Genomic DNA, 14,785 nt, shown 5'->3' on the forward strand with positions numbered 1-14,785 from the left:
TGAGTTTCAGTTTACTTATGTGTCAAATGGATGGCTTTAGAACTGTTTCAATATTTGGATTCCATGTTTGTTAAATATTTATATTATTTGTACAAATAAAATGTTCACATAAGTATGAAACTTAAATTATACAGATTCTTTTATAGAATTGACCCATACAGTTTTATTCTGATTTGAATATTCTACCATAAAACTATCCCACAATTCTAATCTCTTGTTCAGTTCTTTTTAAAACTGAAGTACGGTTAATACACCAGAAAGCTATATACAATTGGTGTCTACATCTTCATGCATTTTAGGAAATGCATATACCCTGAAACTAGTCCTAGAGGCAATGCCCAAAACTTAAATCATCACCTGGAAAAGTTCTCTCCTCTACCTCCTCCTTTTTTTGATAAGAATATTGGACTTACGATTTTCCATACCCACAACTTTTTAGTATGCAATGTAGTATTCTTAACTCTATCACTATGTTATACTGCAAGCAAACCTTTAGAATTTGTTCATCTGGCATAAACAGATCTTTATACTCTTTGGTCAGATCTGCTTTGTTACCCACCTCCAACTCTTGTTAGCAATTACTTGTCAGGCCATTATTGGGGATAGAAAATGTCATGTTCCCAGCTCAGTATTTCACTTGGTTGGCTTTGAACACTCGGGACTGTAGAGCGGGCGATGGAGCCTTCAAGTGTTCTCTGAACACTTCTATATGCAAGAACTGTGCTTGTCACTGTACAAGGCTGTTTACTTGCACGCATTAACTCCCAGCTGTGTTGTGACTGTTATTGTCACCTTTTACCAGTAAGATAATCAGGCTTAAAAGTCTTACCTGATATTCCCAGATCAAACAGTAAATGACAGAATTAACATTTGAGCCGACCACTCAAATTCCAGAACCTACATTTCTAATCCTTCCACCACATTATTTGCAAAAATGAATTAAGGTTAAAGTCCTTCAATGAGAACAAGTCTGAATAATTATTAAGCCAATTACTTCCTAGCTGGATGCCCTTGAGTAAATTATGTAAACTCTCTAGTTTCTATTTCCACGTTACATAGTAGCAATATTAAATACAATCACAAAATCGATTCTTCATAAATTCCATGTTTGTAAATTTGCTTGGTTGCAAAAATTAATTTGTATCATGAGTACAGGACCCTTGTGCAACCATTCCCAGATCCGTACCAGGTGGTGACACTCGCAGGTCACTGTGTATACATTATCAGCAGAGAGAGAACAAGGTATCACTCTGTCTCTTGTTTTAGCTCTTATATGGTCAACAGCTGTCCTTTCCACAGTCCATTAAGTGCCATGTTTTCCACGTTGCTTTGTGTGCTTCTGCTGTTTGAAACCACCTCCAAGCATAGTGCTGGAGTTCTGTCTAGTGATTTGAAGCACAAGAAAGCTGAGCTAAGTACTCCTGGAGAAAGTGCCTGTGTAGATAAGCTCCATCCAGGTATGAGTTATAATGCTGTTGGCTGTGAGTTCAATGTTAATGAATCAACAATATATGAGGATATTAGATAAGGTGGCTTTAGACAGAAACATGCATAAAACAGGCTTATATATCCACTGGTTAATGAAAATATTGTGACGAGTCTCCCAAGAATCTAATCTTATGTATCTTCAGATTCAGTGATTTAGTATTCACTAATTCAATGTTCATGGAGAATTTGCAGAACATAACTACCATGAAAAATGAGAATGGTCTCTGTGTGATAAGAGATTAAAAGATTACATGGATTAAGAAATAATAAAATATTCTTGATACAAAATAGAAACAGTATATTGCAATTAGATTGTTTTTAAGACCACTCTATTACTCTAATTTAGAGATTATTTAATGCAAATTTTACTATGTTGTTCCAATATATTATTTCTAAATGATACATTTAAAAATGCACATCACAAATTATATCTCAAACTGGGTATGATGTTGCACACTTGTAATTTTAGCAATCTGAGAGGCTGAGGCAGAAGAATTGAAAATTTGAGCCCTGCTGGGCAAATTATCAATTTAGAACAAAACTTATTTCAAAATAAATAAATTTTATTTTTAAAAAAACTCTGGAAATGTGCCTCAATACAAAGGCTTGATTCAATTCCCTGGTATAGGAAAAAAAATCTGTACCTCAAAGAATACCATAAAAAATTTCTGTAATTTTGAAATGTTTTTATAGGAGAACATAGTGTAAAAATTGTTTCTTATTATGTCTACTATGAATTTTCTGTGTAGTTGAATGTAATTATAGCTACAACAAAGTAACCTCCATTCCAAAAGACACTTAATTACCCAATTCTTGTATTGTAAGAATCAAAAATATCGAAGAATCAATCAGGAAGCTTCTAAATGCTTGTATGGTTGAGTATAACCCTTTAATTGTGCTGTGTTGAGATCACTAAGACCTTTCTAGAATAAAAAAGAAAAAGATTGAAGAAAAAACAAGCAACAATCTTGACTTCATATGTCACTATTTTAAAATGTCCTTTATCTGTGTGTATTCTCAACTATCCAGGTGGGAATGTGACTATTGTGCAACTATTTTAAGCAGTTACAAAATTTCTAATCATTTTTCCTACAAAAGATAATTTCTTCACATCCACAACTCCCAACCCTATTCTTAGAAGAAAATCTATTATTCTGTGGAAAAAAACAGAGCTTGAGTTTAAGATTTGCAAGACTGGTTTCAAATTACATTTATAGGCCAGTCCAGTAGGTTTAGCCTGCAAGATGATAGGTCCCATTTCTCTATCAAAGGAGAGATATCTATCAGCTGCATGAGGGAAGATTCTCTTTCAGATTTCTGTGTGAAGTTTCCATAGCCCAGAGCATCTTACAGGTCTTTCATGATAATAATACTCTCAATAAAGGGTGTCATCTTTGTGTCTCAGTATTATTACCTTATGTTATCTTCTCTCTCACACTGGGGCCGGTGAACCGTAGGAGCACTGCCTGCCCCAAAGAGGACTTTCAAGAAAAGCCTGTTGTAGTTCCCAGTTTAATGTGTGTTCAATGCTACACTTGCTGCCTCTCTTATCCATGCCACATAGTAAGTGGTAGAACAGGGTTAGCAGGAAAAAAAAGTTCTTTCTGATCTAGTTTTTAAATAATTTATTATTAGGCTTACCCTTTGACCTTAATTTGGCATACCTGAGACCTAATTGTATTCTGACAAGATCTCTGGTCTATAAATGAATGTGCTTAAAAATAAACAAGGGCTCATCCTCAAATGTGTTTTACTTCTTCCAACATAGTGTGTGACTGTGTGTGTGTGTGTATGTGTGTGTGTGTGTGTGTGTGTGTGAGAGAGAGAGAGAGAGAGAGAGAGAGAGAGAGAGAGAGAGAGAGAGAGAGAGCACAAACTTTAGCTCTAGGGAGGCACTGAGGATCTTACTGATGAATCAAGGATAAAGGACCCTGCAATCTAAGCCCCAGTTTAGCCTAATGCCTGGAGATGTTCCGGTTTGGCTTCCCAGTACCACTTGTTTAAGGAAAACTTAATGAAATTATTGGTTTCTTAGTTTTCTGTGGCTTTTAGAAAAATTAATGTTAGGACATTGGAGTCTATCATGTAGACTTTCCTAACTAAAAACTTCTAGTCATTTTTTACACTTCTTTCTGATTGAGTGATTTGTACCCAATCCAGAGCAGCGCAGAACATTAAAGACAGAAGGCAAGTAAATAAGAAAAGAGTTTAATGGGGAAGGGCACGTAGTGAGTCACCACAGAGAAGGCTGTGGCAGCTCTCCTGCAGACAGAGGCCAGGTTCTGCCTGATATAACCTCTGATGGGGTTAGGGCTCTGGGGACTGATGTGAGCTGATTTACTTCATGAGAGTACAGGGGATTGGGTAAATCTTTACATGCCTCAGCTTTGGCAGACTTTTGAGAAGGAGAAGCCATAGGGGAAGAAGGAGGTATGCATTATCAGGGCACGGCTTTGAACCGTTGTTATCATGACTGTGCTGTCTCTCAGACAGGGGACCTAACACTTTCTTCCTTTGTGCTCTGGTTCTAGATGCTGGAAACTCTTACCAGTTCTGGAAAAGATTTGATCCTTTGTTGTTGTTTTTTTAATGTTTTGACATAGTCTTGTGACACCACTCAAATTCACATTTCTTTGTCCTCATAACTGTTAATACAACAACCTCAGGAAAATGTCCTTATCTTTCACATGCTTGATCTTCTGTCCCATCCATCCATTTTGGAAAGATCTAAGCATTCAATTTTTTGCAATTTGAATTCATCTTGACTCTTCGGTGAGAAAGTCACATTGAATGGTTCCTCACTGTTCACCTCATTGAGGAGGGGCTGGACCTTTCAGGTATGAAATTCCAAGGAGTCACAAGAACACTCACATCCCTATGTCCTGGTCATAAAGATGATGTTCTGTGTCCATTTTTGCTCATTTCTCTGTCCTTGGGATCTAGAGTGGTGTATGACACATTAGTAAGCACTCACACATCATTTTAAAGCAGAATAAATTCACTTAGCAAATAAATTTTAAATTTTGTTTGGCTTGGATATAACCTTTGACTGAAAATAGAGTGTATATATATTAACATACACAGACTCACATAAAAAGACCCTATCCATCTTAGGAAGCTATGATATTTGGAATTAGTTCTAACTATTTTTTCTACCCAACACCCACACCCACACCCACACCCACCACACACACACACACAGTCCCGTTTGCTTAGCATTTCCTTAGCATTTTGCCTTCATCCATTAAACTCTCCAGAACTAGCAATGGTTCATTGGTGATTCAGTTGAAGTTTACATAAACCTATGTAGCTGCTGTTTTTATTCATATGTCTTGGGGAGGGGAAGTGATGAAAGGATGGGCAGCATGATGTTTGGTTTTTTTACAGACCCATTGCTAGTAAGACTTCAGCTTCATTTACTTCCATTCACTTGGTAGAAAAGGTTAGCGGAAAAATCTCTCCTATAAATATTATTGTATTCAGCATTCTTCTCCTCTGTAAAACTCTAGTGATTGCTATTCTGCCCCAAACTTGGGTTCACTAAGGCTATGTCACTTATAATCCAGCTTTTATTATAAGGCGAGGGAACATGTGTTCCGTGGTTCACGAGGTGTGGCATCCTTTTACATGGACTGCTAAGGCCGCACAGGTCAGCTGGATCACTTTTGCTTCTCCTGGGCTATGTTTCCATCCTCAGGAGCTGCCCATCTTCCTACTACCTTTTGAATGTTCTTTCTTGGTGGGTGACAAAGGGTGGGCCCAGCTGTGATTTTAAGTCAGCTCTTGTGGGATGTCCCGCTGGCCTTTCCCACTTCATTCTGGTCTTTTTAATCCTCCTGCCTCTTCTCTTCTCCCTGTGCTCCCTGTCTGTTCCTGCTCTTGCCCAACATCTGTCTTGGGCCCTGGAGGCAATTTCCAGCTCTGGGTATTCTCTATTTTTTTTTTTTTTAAACAGCATCTCCCTCCTGGCAGTAATACACATTTGCATTTCAATAACAACTCCTGGATATGTTTAAAAAATACCACCCACATTTAATAAAGATTTAACCTAGGAAATTCTGGTTCCACCTTATGTTCTGTCTTGCCATCTCCCCTCAGCCCTTTGCTAGCAGAAGAGGCAACCTTTCTCACAGGCTGCCAGCTCGGGGAGAGCAGTGAAGGTTAAAGCAAACACCAGTAACTACTGTGCTTTTTGCACTTTGGACTTGTAGTGACTGTTCTTCAACTTAGGGGTGTAACAGCTGTCTCTCACCTTTTCCCTTGGGGAGTCTCCACACCTCATATCCTATAAATCATCCAGGGCTTGACTTAGAGAGGGAAGTAAAGATGACTCCTGGTTCTCAGGGCACAGCTTCTCCAGACAATGCCTCTGAATCATCACAGGTTAAGATGATGGTAGTCACCCTAATGTCTCCTGTACACCAGCGCTCACGTCACCAGTTTCCACTGCACCCTTGACCTCACCCCACACTAGACATGAGCAAGTACACCAATGGGGAGTAAATTAGGCATACACATTAGTGGCTTTTTATTTTTTAAAGCAAGGGAAAAAATGACAACATTATACAACATGGGTAAAGTACGTGGTGCTGCCATTTGAAAGTCCTACTAGCCTTTTGGGGTAGGAAGAATTGTTAAATTAAGAAAAGCACATTTATTTCCCTAAGTAAAAGGCTGAGTTTCAGAGATATTAGTTGATTATCATTCTGCCAAAATCAAACCAAACACATCTAACATGAATTACTTTGCAGTTTCTATTCTTTTGTAGCCCAGAATCAAGTTCATTTATTATCCTTTTATGTTTCTTGAATTCCTGCTGTATGTGAGGCTTATGTCTGGGCTGTGTTCATGCTAGATGGCATGGTTTGATAAGCCTTTTTCCCTCTTGATGATTAACCCAGCTTGACATGTTGTCTGTCATGTGTGAAGTCATCTGTCTTTCCTTTGTGAACCCATATAACTGATTATCTGCAAGGATAGGGCCTTTGGAATGGCATTTTGTTTTTTATTTTGGACCATGAATTTAAACGTATTTTTAAAGTCCCAACAGATTTTATTTATTTATTTTTGGTACATGTTTGCAGTATATCATTACATTCATTATGGGAATGTACATGACATTTCTTAATTCTTTTAAAAATTATTTTTCCCTTCTTTCCTTCCCCTTGTCTGAATCTCTTATACCTTGAAACACACACACACACACACACACACACACACACACACACACAGAACACTCATGCACATGCTATTTTATGATATTTACTTTCTCAAGAGTTAATGAATTCTTATTCATTCATCTCAAGGTCTCCTGCTCATATAGTTTTCCGTATGATTCTTTACATTTTGGTTCTCTACTGTAGAAAATGCAACCAGGTATATAGATAACTCTTTTCCAAAATTCTAAAAAGGCACATAGATATTTTAGTCTTCAACTGCTTATCAGACATCAAAAATCAGACATCTGTTTTGTTAAAGATAATTCACAATGTCTAATAGTAAACAAACCAAAAGAGCACAGCAAACCAACATCCTTAATTTGATACTTGACATAACTTGGGTCAGCTGTAACAGGAAGTTCCATTTCTTTGAATGAACACACAGTGGATAATGGAGAAGATGTGATGTTTCCATCCTGTAAGGTTTTCCTTTAGAGTTATTAAGAAAAAATACTGAAACCACCTAGGACTTGAGCAAATATGTGTCCTCACATTGTAAAGGCACTTATTATACAATAACCCAATGCTTATATATTATAAAATAAAAGCAAGTAAAAAGTAAAATAACTCCCTAAGAATACATGAAATTATATCAATAAGTCCACAACTTTCACACAAAATGAATATCCTTCTTACAGTACCAGCCTGTTTTTATTTCTCTCGATCCCTCCCTCCTTCTTTCCCTCCCTCCTTTCTTTTCTCTGTCCTCCACATCTCCTCCTTTTCTGTGGTGCAGTGGATGTTTGGACCCAGGGCCTTGAGAATACTAATCACGTGCTTAACCATGAAACTGTACCCTTGGTACCAGAACTACTTTTGAGGCAAAATGATAATAATAGTAATACCTTTGTATTTGTCTTATCCAGTGGTTTGGTAAATTGATTAGAAGCTTAGATAAAATGTTGGAGTTAATTAACTTTTCTTGAAAACTTAGTGTATGTGGGGCTGGAGATATAGCTCAGTGGCACAGTGCCTGACTAGCAAGCATGAGGTCCTGAATTCAATTCCCCGTATCCAGAAACAAAACAAAATAAAAAACTTAGAATGTGATGAGGACTATTCTAAGTAATGTTATAATCTAAATTATCTTAGCAGTCAAATGGAGTTAGCGCTATTAGTGCTCATTTTATAAGCAAGGAAACTAAGGCTCTGTGAGGTTAATTTATATCCTCTATTTCTTATGGTTATTTAGATTGAAAATAATGTGGTTTTAGAACTATAAACTCTTGAATTAATTCCTTCAAATTCCAGTTCTATTAGATATATTTTGAAAGGCCTTCTTCAGCTCTTTAATGATATGTTAAAGTCTATTGAAAAAAAAATGTGGGATATACAGTTTGACAAATAGCAGCAGTGTACTCTGTATAGCATACAGGAGGCACCCAGTTATGTTTGAAATCAGGATGGAATGTTTGAATGTGTTGGAAATTTAGTATTTGCATGTGTCCTTCAAGATTCTAATCATGGATCTTATGCTTCTGATACATATTTGATATTCTTCCTTGCTATGTTCTGAATATTTTGTTCCTTTAAAATTCATAAATTGATACCTAATCCTGAGTGTGCAAACATCAAGAGGTTGGGGATTAGAGGGAATGACTTTCAGTGGGGGCTGCACCCTCATAAATATGAGTAGTGTCTTTATCAAAGAGGTTGAAGGGAGCTTGTGTGTGCCTTCTGCCAGTTCACAGTACAGCAATAAGGGGCCGTCTGGGAAGCAGAGGTGAGTCCTGAAGATGCTCCACTGGCACCTTAATCATGGACATCCCAGTCTCCAGAACTGGGAGAAATAAACTTATTTATAAATTACCTACTGTAATATATTTTGTTATAACAGTTCAAGTGGACTAAGACACTTCTTTCAAATAAGAGGAATTTTTTTTCAAGGGCTATTTGTGTTACTCATATCCTACTGAATTATTTAATCTTTCTTTTTTTAAAAATTTGCTGTTCCTATATGATTTTCTGGTAGCATGTAAACTGCTTAAATGTTTGACTCACCTGGCTAAGGAATAGCTCTTAAGTGTTTCCACTTTACTCACAATCATTTTAATTTAGACTTGATGCAATGTTGTGCTATATTTTGCTTGTTCATTAAGGATTTAAGGATAGGTCGCTTAGATTTTTATAAAAGTAAAACACGTTAGAGTAGGTTTCTATTTAACAACATGCAATCAAAATAATAAGTGGGGGGAGACAGAGATAGTCTTGCATCTTTTTATTGGTTCACTAAGATAAGGCATACACTGCAAGAAAAAACACTGCCCAGTTCTAAACTCCAACAGAGGGTACATCTTCTTAAGACACTTTGGAAAACTCAGATTGCTACATGTTTCCTGATGAGAAGCAGCAATGTGACAGTGCACAGGGAGACACAGCTGTTGTCACATAAATCAGGTCTTCATACAAACAGGAGAAAAGTTTGTATACAACCTGTGACCTTTCCTATAGATTATCACAGGGGATGTCCTGCCTCTTCAAAGGATTAGTTTAACAATACGTTTTCAAGGTATGATGAGCTTAGCAATATGCTCTATAACTTGAAAAAGTACCAGTTTTATTTGTCAGTAAGTATAATGGTTGATACAGTGTGTCAACTTGAGAAGTTTAAAGTTTTGACTAAGTGACTCAGCAGGGAGCCAGGGTCCTCACTTTGTAACATCCTCAGCCTGTGGGAGAGGAGGGCACAGAGATGGTATGGGTATAAAGGACCCACCCTAGGGCGTAGAGTCTGTATCCAATATAAGGGAGAAGAGGCTTGCCCATCTCTTTTGCTGTCCTCTGCTGTCATGAATGGTTGCCCCTCTGTCACTTTGCTTTGGAGCCAGCTGATTTTGAACTGAAACTTCCAAAAACTGTGAGCTAAATAAACCTTTCTTTCCTTAATTGGCCTGTTGAGTACTGTGTCCTAGCAATGAGAGAAAAGTAACTAACACAATGAGCAAAATATTAATAAAACAATGGAAAAATTATAACTGTATAAGTTAATGTAACCCTCTTTATCTCAGAAGTGATATCATAGGGCCTATTATAGGAAAGTCTAAATTAAGTTCTAGTGGTTCTGAAATAATTTATCATTAAACTAATTCAGATAAACTTTAGGTGGGGTGAGGTAACCAGAGAAGTAATATATTTACATTCCACTGTTTTAGCAGGTTGATTTAATATTTCCAGTGACATTTGAGTTTAATACTTGCATTACATAATTCTAAAATAATTACTTACTGAAGTTGGGTACTGTGCTAATGTAAATAAGGCAAATGGATATTGAAATATAATTTAGTTTTTATAGAGTATTTTCATGTGTTTGCATGAAAAATACAAAGCTTAGTGCACTGAATCTTTGTTAGATTTTAGCTCTTCTTTAAAATTCCACATGAACGTAAAGATGTTTGTCACCATAAAAAAATGAAATAAGAAAAAATAAGCATTGAATCATTCTTAGAATTATGAAGCAGCTCAGTTGCATGTGTTTGAATTCTACTTCTCCTGCTTGTAGTTGTTATATCTTGGGAAATTTACTTAACCATTTGTGCCTTAGTTTCTGCTCTATAAAATCAGGGCAGTAAGCAGTGTTTCTTTCCTATGCTGCCTGACTGTTAATAAAGACACTATCACTGAGGTTCTTAGAGTAGTATCTGGCACAGGGTGTACATAATTACTAAGTATTTGCATTATCTATAAAACTACTCCCTGGTGAAGAAAGAGTTTGCAGGTGTGCAACTAACATAGGCAATCAGGAACTTGTCCCACTCTAATTGAGGTATCAAGGCTGTTTTTTAGAAGTCCAAAATAAGAACCATATTCTAGCTTGTGTTTCTATACCCTGTGACTGATTAAAAGTATATCGATGAGAGATAAGGTCAGCCAGAAGAGACAAAGATCAAGAATTTATCATTGCAAACTTAGATCTGGCCCATTCACAGGGCACTCTGAGAGCTGGTTCCTTTGCAGATTCAGCCAGTTGTGGAGACATAGGATGAGACCTCTTAATTGAGAATCCTTTCCACTTACTCCATGCTCACTCTCTGGTGGATCTTCTGAAAATTTAGTTTCTCATTGCTAGGGACAAAATAGGCTGGCCTTTCAAACTGGGCATTAGCAGTGTTCTTGTCAGTACTTAATGGTCACAATTCTATGTACATTTTAGGTTCATATAAGTTCTACGTTTTATTTAAAAAAACAACATGGTACTGTACTGCATAAAATTATCAAATTCAAATATGCAAAATAGTCATTTGAAAAATCTGTTTTTTAAAAAAACAATCTGGATTCCTCACTTTCCCTTGTCCCCATAACATGTACATACAAAGGCACACATGCACACATACACATGCACATACACACACGTTAGTTTGAAATCCCTGGCCTACGGTCCAAGAATCAACACTGGCAGGCAACCCAAGGGATTCTGATATAGGTTATCTTTGGACTAACCTTAAGGACTAGAATATTGGGGCAAATCAGCTTTATAATTAGAAATATCAGGATTTAGAGCTGACCTCTGTCTCTTTCTAAAATCTGTATGACTTTAGGTGACTTAATAGTTTTGAACTTTGGTTTCTCATCTCACAAGGTGGGAATAATGAGTGAGTATTAAAAAAATGTGTGTATTTAATCAGTGTGAAGTGGCAGGCAGTGTGAGCGTATTCATCTTTAACCTATTACGACTCAGCGCTGTGAATGCTTAGGACAGTGACTACCACAGTGCTGCAGATTTTGGAGTTTCTGTCCTTTCTGGGTATTTATTTACAGCATTGAACCCACAGTTCATACTAGATGGATGCCAAGTTCTTTTATAAACAGGTAGTAGCCAAAGGTAGAGCTCCTCAAAAATACTAAAAATTTATCATTTGAAAATAGCTAAGATAGGCAAGCAAAGTTTCAAGTATACACTGACTTGGACATCAGACATTTTTTCCTGTTTAGTACAAATGACCAAAATGTTACCATACTTTTGCTTATTGAATCCCCAAATCTTTACAATTAAGAAAGTAAACTTCAGCCAGGTGATCCTTTTATTTAGGCTGCAGAAATATTGTACTAAAAATCACTTCAAGATGTTCAGGTCTAGATCTTGTCTAATATAAAGGTGGAAAAACTGTGTCCTGGAGGCAGGCAGCGCCAAGTCCCAGTCCTCTTTTCTGTCTGTTATGCCACTCTTCCAAGGCTCCTTAGGTAGAAGTGTTGTCGCACCTCTGAGCACTGTCCTGGAGCTCAGTATGGTATGATCAGTTTCATGTAAGGTGGGCTCTGTTTATTGTATAAGGATGGATATGTGAGTGACTTAGACGGTTCTGCTTTCCTGTCCAGATGGGGACCTGGCAGGACCCAGGCCCTTTGGCTAGTGCTGTGTGTTTGCTTGATGAATGGAGGGTTTAAAGAAGATGGGGGTGGGTAGGAGAAGAGCCTGTCACCTCCTTGGGAACCTTATATGCACGAAAGGCTAAGGAGTTCAGTGTAACTCTTGAGTCTGTGACTTTTAAAATTCTCATTTGATTTACCTAGATGGGCTTTTTTGCCGCAAGTTTTCTATTTCGCCTGACTTGCAATGTGAACTATCATAGGATTGGTCTTCTTTTAAATAAAGGCTAAGTTGGAAATTACTTTTGTGTTTGTGTATCAGACAAATTCATGACATAACTAAGAGAGACATACTTTGTTCCTTCTTTACAGTACTTACTCTTTTCCATCAGTAAATTTTTTGGAATCTGAAGTTCACATGCATAAACATTGGCAACATAGCTTTGGTTTGTTCATGCTGATAGGAGCCAAAATACATTTTGATATCCCAGAGATTCATTTGTTTAATTCAATCTTTTGAGGGAGTGTTTTCTGTGCTTCTAGGTCACTCTGATTTTTGTAACACAGCAAACTATTTTCCTGACAATTCAGAATGAATTACCTTGGATGTATAACATTGGGAAAGAATACATGGATTGTTTTATATGCCTAATAAAAAACAATAAAATCATATTAACAGAAAGAATTGAGCAAAAAGGAAAGGGAGAAAAAAAGGAAAGAAGGAAATAAGAGATGGGAGAGAACATATAAGCTAAGGAAAATAAAGAGAAGTTCACTAAGTGGCTGGATTCAGAGTCAGGGGAAAAGAGTGGGTTTCTATGAATGTGAAGGCCGAGGGCAAGAAGAGGGAAGATAATGGGAAGGGGCAAAAATGCACTTTCTGCACTTGCTTCGTATTGCTGAAAACACTCATAAGAGAATTTTCCCCTGTGGAAGTCTTGGGTTGACCTATTCACTACAAACTATTCCTGGCATATCCTTTACTCCTGGTAGAATAAAGGAGATTAAGGTCTGTCTGTGTTCATTTTTCTTAATTCAGTAACTAACTTCTGTAACCCAGTACATGTTCCACTGTGAGATCTTGTACAAGTGGTAAAATCGTACTCTCATTCTTCTCTGCTTCCACAGTAGATGCTTGAAGGACCTTATTTATTCCAGCTCACAAAAACTGGGCTTGTACATCTCTTCTGACTCCATTATTAGAGATGACAACTCAGCTTGGAATTGAAATATTAGTAGTGAAAAAAATTGCACTGTAAACATTAGCAAAGACTATAAATCAGGTATTTTTTCTATAAAGTCTATTGTCAAACATTTATTAGATCTTGCTGTTTATGTGTAAATGACATTATAAGAGCATTTTGTCAGTTATAAAAATGTAAATTTTTTTCCTTCACATCAGCTGTCCTTGAAGAATGTATGTCTCTGAAAATCTTTGATCTCCTTGCTTCTAAATTATAGATTTTTACTTGTAAACTCAATTTCATATTATGATCTCTATATTTATTTTATGACATTTTATCTGCCTCAGTTCTCCTCTCTCTGTTTCTCTTCCTTCCTTCCTTCCTTTCTTTCTTTCAATACAGTCCAGAAGAAATAGAATGTTTGCAAATTCTCCTTACATAATACCTAACACTGTGTCTCACGTAGGTAACTATTATACTAAATTTTTTTAGGGTATCATTTGTTATTTTATTGGAAAAAGTGATATTAACACACATAATTTTATTCCAACTGTTGGTTAATATCAGAGACATATAAGGGAAAAAAGAATGTAGCTGTGAGTTGCAAAATCCAAAACCATCAGGCCTACTTCTCTCCATGTCCCTTCAGCCCCCAGGGCTCCACCTTCAGGAAAGAGCCAAAAGGACAGAAATACCAAATGCCTTACCACAGCACAACGATGACATGAATGTTCATACATTTAAGCAAATCTTCCCAAGGAAGGATGCAGAACTTGGGACACATGTCCTCCTCTCATTTCCAGTTTTTCCCCTTCCCTGCATGCATCTTTTTCTTACCCCACATTTTATTAAGTGTGGACACATATAGCTAATCATCTTTAAACAACTAGGTAAGAGTTACAAGTTTAATATAAGAATTGTGATAAGTTGAATATATATATTAAAGTTGGAGAAAATGTTTTATGAAAATGATGATCTTTGTAATGTTTTGTGAAATATGGCTCAATACTACTGTGAGAAAGATGAGAAATAAGGGTATGGTAGATGGGTCAATGAAGACTTGATTCCATGATGAAGGGCAGAAGTCTGGGAACGGCTGCAGAGGTTTGTGTCAGTGAGGATTTCTGAGACATGCTTGCAAGGTTTGGCTGAGACATATCTTTGAAGGTTAACAGAAGAGTTTGTTTACCAGAGAAGAGAAAGGCACTGGAGCACTCAACAATCAGAGCTATATCAGTAAGATTAATATGGCAGTGGAAAAAATGAATTGGAAAAGGAGTGGTAGGAGTATCATGACCTCCTCTGGCTTCATTTTCCCTGTCTACCCAACCGAATAGGGATGCTCTCTTCTAGAGGCTGTGATAACGACCAGGGGAAACTAGACCTGTAACTATAGCACGTCTCCAGAAGCCTCTCCTCACTTTCCAGACCCTTCATCGTATAGCTGACTTTCATTCCTCAAGTAGTAGCATGTCTCAGACATAACTGTGAGCTGATAACATAAAACTGGTAGGAAAGGATGAGAGGAATCTGTAGAAACAGATGTAAACTATTTTCCTTAAAGGATTTAAACACAGGAGAAGAAAGATG

Source organism: Cavia porcellus, unplaced genomic scaffold (assembly GCF_034190915.1).
Source record: "Cavia porcellus strain 051 isolate PalLab524CR breed Dunkin Hartley unplaced genomic scaffold, mCavPor4.1 scaffold_4, whole genome shotgun sequence".
NCBI lineage: Eukaryota > Metazoa > Chordata > Mammalia > Rodentia > Caviidae > Cavia > Cavia porcellus.